This window comes from Oryzias melastigma, linkage group LG1, assembly GCF_002922805.2.
Source record: "Oryzias melastigma strain HK-1 linkage group LG1, ASM292280v2, whole genome shotgun sequence".
In the NCBI taxonomy this organism is placed as follows: Eukaryota; Metazoa; Chordata; class Actinopteri; order Beloniformes; family Adrianichthyidae; genus Oryzias; species Oryzias melastigma.
In genome coordinates, this window is record NC_050512.1 from 27,844,223 (window position 1) to 27,851,667 (window position 7,445).

Genomic DNA, 7,445 nt, shown 5'->3' on the forward strand with positions numbered 1-7,445 from the left:
AGAACTGACCTGGCTGCAGCTGCTTTCATTTTCAAACAACTGTTGCCCATTGATTTTAAACTCAAATTTAAAGACCCACTCTAATTAAAATGGTATTTTTAATATGTTCCTGTAGCATTTTTCCCATGATGGAGGACATAAATTTAAGAATTTAAGATTAAAACTGTGTTGCTGAGCTTTTCTTTATTCAAATTGTGATAGATCAGAAACAGACAAAACCCGCAGTTATAAAAAGTTCGGATTTGGGATGCAGCAAAACCCAAATATCTCCCATTCCCGTGTTCATTTTCCTCATCTGAGCTGACATCCGACTCGGAAACAATATCACAAAACGTTTTTTTGCTATGCTAATGTTAGCTTGGAGCTTTAAGGTAGCAGGAGAGACTATGAACAAAGGGTATACGGGAAATCAGTTGAGGCTAACTTCTGCGCTAACAGTCCTGCCTACAACCCAGAGGCGAATTTCTGATGAACTCCTGCTGCGCTGCAGAAAATATGAAACAAGTTTTTATGATTTTGGCTAAAAACTCAATAATCGTAAATAAAAAAACCACTGAGAACAACTGAAAATCTGAAAAAAATATATTTGGAGTGGAACTTTAAAGCAAAACTCCTTTTTACTTGAATGTGTTGTTGAAAACATCCAAAGGAAAACTTGATTTTTGGGGTTTATCTGCCAAAATAACCAGGCTCTCTTGCAAGAATTGACATCATTTCCCAGAAACCCCGTCTTGGTTGCAGGTTTAAGGTCAACATGAGATTATGTGAAACCAGGTTACTCAAGAAAGCTTTTTATAACCCAGATAGAAATATGAGTATAAATGCTCCCAGTGACTTTAAGCAACCTCGACGAGAGTTTACCTGGAACACTTAGAGGCTCTTTGGAACACACCAGCTGTTTCTCATTTCAATTCAAGTGTTAACAAGCTGGCAGCAACTTATCCATGAAAATGATGAGGTGATAATTAAAAAAAAAAGAAAAAAACTTGACTCGGGCTCCCTTTCATGCAGTAACTGCATGAACAGGATGCCATGAAAAGTCAAAGCGTGTGAGGAGATCCGTCAACCCGAATCATTAATTCTCTCTGTGTGAATATTTGCCGTTCCTGCAGCTTTTCCTCCAGAAAGATGCTCTCACAGTCTCACTCTTTTCAGTTTCCAAAGCCGTTTTCACATTGTTAACTGATCTGTCTAGGAATTTAAACATATTATTATAGTTTTTTGTAAATTTTCCAAAGGATTTGTTGCTGGGAAAGCGACAGTCGGCTACAAGACGACTAAAAGGAAAGAAAACTATTGTTTTTTTTAGCTATTGAGATTTTGGAAATTAGAAATGCTCAGGTTCATTAAAGTAGATGCCATTACCTTGTGACGCAGGTGTTGTTCAGCTCTCTCCTGATCACTTGGGATGAGCTCCACCTCTTGAAAAGGATGAATTGTGTGAAAGTTGACATCATCGTGACCCAAAAAATGTATTACTGTCTAACAAAACTAGTAATTCCAACTTTCTAAAGACTGAATCTCTTGACCATAAACAAGAATAGTGTTAATAATCTTACATGACATGAAAACTATCAGTTCTCTGTTTGTTTCTAACATTAAAGAAGCAATGTGTCAGCAGGTTCTTCCATTTATCTTCAAAAAAACATCTTAATTGCTTCACCACACTGTTGCTGGAGCCTATCCTATTTACTCTTAGGCGAAGAGTTTCAGCATTCACACCTACAATACGGGGCCAGTTCAGAGCAACCAATCAACCCATGAAGCTTTTTATGGAACTGTTGGAGAAAAGCAGAAAACCAACACGTGCAAACACAGTTTGGTACGAGCCAGGATTCAAACCAAACTTCACCACTACGACCCCGCAGCCAGTCTGGAAGTTCATTCATTAAGGATGAACTTTTACCAGATGTAAGTCTGACACAAACCAAACAGACTAAAACACTGGAGCGTTCCTTTACCTCAATAGCTTTTTTTTCTAGAGACCTATAATATAGTCAGAGCCCATGGTCTGTTGTCAGCTTAGAAAAAGGGTCTGCGACCTTCGGCTCCGGAGCCACATGTGGCTCTCTGGTTAAAAAAATGTTTTTTTAATGTTATTATGAGTGGCTGTAAAGTAAAAAGTAAGTAGTAAAGTAAGCAAAAAAGAAAAGAAAAAGGCTCCTGACCATGGTAGCTGTAATGCTCCAACAATCAGTTCACCTTTGAGTCAGAATGAAACAGACAGATTTTTTAAAATCAAGTGATCAGTACACAAATCCACTTTTTTAAACAAACTGAAGGATTTTGAATGCACCATATTGTTAGAAAAATACAGTAAGGGTCACTTATACAGCTCTGATTTAATTGTAATTCATTTGATTTACAAATTTCAGGCTGAGATGCACCACAGAAGATAAAATAAACTTTTTTTCTTTAAAATTACTGCTGACATCACACTACCCACTACTACATTTTCTGATTTGGAATATGGTAAATTATGTCTTTTATTTTGAAAAGACTTTGTCAAAAGTTATGAAGAGTTTCATATTTTTGAAAAAATGCTACATTCTTTTCTCATTTGTGTTTTATTTATACCAAAAATCAATTCATCTTTATCATAATAGCAACAATGAAATATTGATGTAAATTAGTCTTATTTTTCTAAAGTGTGATTTAACACTTTGTGGCTCCTACTGGGTTGTAGTTGGTGAGAAACTGACTCGAATGGCTCTTTTAGTGTTGAAGGTTCAGACCCCTGGCTTAGAACCTAAATGTGCAAAATCATGCAAATATAATTCATATAAATAAAGTTTAGCATAAATTACAAAAGGGGTTTATACAAATATACACCTTGCGTGTCAGAAGATCAATAACCCCTGTTTTAACTGTAAAATCTATCTGACGCAAGAGGCTCTCGGCTCTTATCTGTTTTCTCAAGAACCTAAATGGATCCTTTTGATGTTTTCTGCGATGGAACAACACCTTGACTTTATGCAGAAGTAAAGAGAGGAGAAATAAATTAAGTTGAAAGTGATGATTCTATAAAGTCCTCCTATCTACTGATCTAAAAAAGAATAACTTGGGAAAAAATGCTTACATTTGAACAATTTCTACTTTAAAAAAAGTTTTCTTCTGTCAGTTTCACTGATAAACAGATAAACAAAAAATAAAGGAAAGAGACTAACAAGTATGTAGCAACATTTTTTTTAAGTCATAAAATTAGGGGGCTATGGTCACATTGACCAAAATGCAACAGAACATAACCTAAATTCAAGTTTTTCAGTAAATTTGGCAGATGGAATTTTAAATGCATCTGCCATTTGATTATGAAGCGTTTAGTAAAAAGTTAAAATTTTAGGCAACATGGACAATTTTTCGTCAGTGACCGTACAGGCTCACTTCAAGGTTGCGTAGTGGCAAACAAAGGACAGGCGCCATTACGAAATCGGGCAGGATCCTCGGTGAGCAACGGCTCTGATTGGACGGTGTGTAGATATCTGAGAAGAGTCAGCGCTCTGTCTCCCCCTCTGGCCACCAGCAGGAACACTCTCCAGAGCACTGACTGCACTTCATCTCCCAGCAGCCCCAGCGCACAGTTCCTGGATGCTGCCTCCAATCTGACAGAGTCACACTGTGCGAAGTATTGTTTGTGCCACCCTGCCTGTATTACCGAGCGTTTCTCTATGGACGTGATCTTCTGTTTTCTGATCCTGCTTTATCTGATTGCTTGCTGCCTGCCCTGACCCTCAAATGGACTCTATCTATCTGTCTGTCTGTCTGTCTATGAGGAGTGGAAGACACTTCCACAGGAGAGTTTAGGCAGTTTAGTGCAGCAAACATTGTTTTCCAGAGTCGTCTCGATCAGCTTGATGCAATCCCAATAACTGCTGACGACTTTCAAGAGCGGAACCAGAAACACATGTGGCTCCGGGTCCCTCCGGGCCGGTTCTCCAGAACCGTTTACACTGTAAAGTCACAACTTGCTTCAGAGAACCGTGACCCCGGCCTGACTTATTACTGTAACTTCCTCTGCACCCCCCCGTGCGCTGCAAACCATGATTACTACTTAGCGCCACATCGACTTGCAAGCTTGTTACAGAGCCTGCTGTGTGTGCATGTCAGCCAGGGTAATGTGTGCGCCGGTGCTGCTGGCCCGTCTGGACGGCTTAGGGCTTCAGGAATGAATGGAATGTTGTTGTACGCACACACAGACAAGCTCTCCACATTTGTTTTAAAGTGAGACGGTTTTACTTTCCGTTCGCCTGAACCGTCAGTGGGTGGTGGATGTTTGCAGGTTTGGGAGCGGGGGAGTGTCCAGCTGAGTTGTGAAACAGCTATTGTTGACTTTAAATATGAGTTTTTCTCATTGATATAGAACAAAAACATACAGAGAGAGTTTTTCAGTAACATTCGGTCTAAAAGCAGCTAACCTAAAGACACACAGTTAGCTGTAGTAATCAGATTTGTTCTCAGCTGGATCTGCCGCTGTGCTCGCACACAAAAGCACAAAAGATCATTTGTTGTTCACTCCTGAACAAAAGAAAGAAGTATTCCCTTTTTTTTCTTCCTCTTGTCGTCATGCCGGTTTTTCTGACACCAAGAGTGGGTGGTAAAGAATGAGTTTACACAAAAGGCGCACACACTCGGCTGACAGAACCAGAGCTGAGAGGAAGTTTCGGGTCTGCGTTGCATCATAAAGCAGTCAAAGAGGCAAACAAATCCCAGCAAAAAATAAATAAACTCATTTAAAAACTCCCTCTGTGAGGTCGTGTTCATCCCTTCAGACTCTTTGGAGGTTCTTCCACGTTCAGACGGGTTCACCTGCAGTGAACGGGATAGAACCGGGTTCTCCCAACATTTTCATTCTTCTTCAGCCTTCAGAAAAAAAACCATGGAAGCTCTCGTAGGCCTCACCTAGTGGAAGGCTTGATGGCTTGTTGCTCTAAGACGGCCGGCCTTTAAATATTTAATGGCTTCTGAGAGTGAGATAAAAAGACAGTCAGGGTGGCTGATGTATTGATCGGCCACAGAGAGGAGGGAGAAACATGCATGGAAGGAAACAAGAGGTGGAGAATTAATGGACGAAGAGACAAAAGACATTCAGCCTTGGTTAAGTGCTGATGTGTCCGCTCGCCATTCAGCTGGTTCTGTACTTTGAACGCTGATAAAAGAGGAGAAAAGCTTTAATGGAAGTCTAAACAAATCGTCCAGACATGCATTACAGCTGTAGGATTCACAACCACAGCTGGGTTTTTGGGTGTGGGAGGGGTTCCTGCTTTCAGGGAGGGGCGTCAAACTCAATCTCACGGGGGGGGGCAAAATCCAAAACACACCTTAGGTCGCGGGCCGGACAGGATAAACATTTAGTACATTTTTAAAACTTTAATAACATGACTTTTTAACATTACTACCAAAAAAAAGCAAGAACATTATTCCAGAATAAATCTATTCAAACCTTAAATAACTTAAAATATTTTACTCTCCATGAAAATATATTTAGTCAAAATTATACAAGTTAGAAATGACTTCTGAGAAGTAATGACTTTTTGTTGTAGCATGACCTTTTAAAGTTATAAAACTGCTGTTGTTATGTGTATTTGAGTGCTGGAAGCTCCGCGCTAACGCTAGCGGACCGGCGATTATTGATGATGTCATCAAACGAAAGTGACGTCAGAATTATGAGACACTATTTTTCCACAACTCTCCGTTTGGAGGGGTAAATGAAGGGGAGAATTCGGATTGGGACGTATACTCAGATGCAGCGCCCTCTTGTGGTTGTTAGAGGAAAAACACGCTAAACGTCAACCGGTGTTTACTGGGAAAATAACAAATATATGAGCCTATTTATGTCTAAAAAAATAAAAACGCAAATAAGCCACTCTTGAGTATAAGTCGCACCTTTGGCTGAACTTGGAAAAAAACGTGAATTATACTCCAGTAATTACTTGGAGGGCTGGAATCTGGATCTAAACTGTACAGCTGGATAGCTCAGATGTTGTTAGTCATTTTTGTTGCTCTGGTAACATTAGGTTGGGGATGTGAGGAGCTGTAAGATAGAGGGAGAGCGTGTAAATAAGAGCAGAGTACCACCCACAAGTCAGAGTTAAATTTCGAATGAAGTCCTGTCACTTTGCAGAAACTATGTCCTAGAAAAAATGTTTTTTTTTTTTTTTTAATTATTTTGGCTAGAAAAAAAGTAGTTATAATTAAAAATTCAATCAAGCAATCAAAATAATCAAAAGTTCACTAAAACACTTTCACAATAGATCAAAAGATGATCAAAGTGGATTTTTAAAGAAATATTTTCCGTCAGATGAAAATGCTGAAAAATCATTCAACTAATGATTTCCCATTTTGTTTCATTTTTTAACATTTCATTTTGATTTCTGTGAATTATTTTGTTTTTCAAAATGTTTCGTTTTTATTGTGTTTTATTATTTATAAAATTATGATTTTTATTATTTATTATTGGAAATACAATTCTGGGTTGTGGGCGGGACTCTTAGCGCAGAGTAAACCTGCCCCTCCCCATCACTGAGAGCTGCGTTTGCGCTCAAGCTAACACTAGCGGTGAAAAAATAATGACAAACAATATTGGATTAATACAGTTATATAATTTTGAGCCAATATTGCATTTCGTTTCAGTATGTTGAACACTTATCATGTTTCATAGACCTAAAAACAAGCGAGGTAGAGTGTACAAGGGGGGGAGGGGAGATTTTGCCCCAATTCAGTAGCTGTGTCAAAGTTTGAGCTTTTTCAAGCATCTGGTTTTCTGATCCAAAGTTATTTGATTTCAGAAACACTCAAAAACTTAGTTTTAATAGTAAATTATTTTTACGATAATTCCTCTAATATGAGAAAAATGCTACAAGAACATGTTAAAAACACACAAAAAAGACGATTTTCATTGGAGTGGGTCTTTAAGCACATCAAGACAATAAAATAAATAATGTGTTTGAGTCACATTGGAAACTGGAACTAGAACATCCATGGAGGCAGCATGGTCACAAACTGAACCAAAGACTAACACACCAAACTCCTTATTGAGCATTTCACGCATGAGGTTAAAGATAAAACTGCACTGATAACACAGCTGTTTAATCAAAGACAGTCTGTGTCCTCTGTGGAACAGCTGCTGCTTTAGACACACACACACTCCTGAACAACAATGCGATAGTGTGAGTCCTAAATTTAGACTGTAATGTGTGTTTTTGACTTTATGAGAGCATCGAGACGAGTTCATGCTGGTCAGTTGAAGAACCACAAACACTCCTACTGCACACACATACACTCGCTGACTCACACATCATTCACAAAATCCTTTAATCACTGTTGTTTGACAATCTCCCGCTGTGTCACGGTGACGTTCGATAGGGAAAACAACTGTGTGTCACTGCTGTTTTGGCGAAATTAGAAACAAATATTTAGTCCTTCGACAAATGTTGGATGAAAAGGGAATC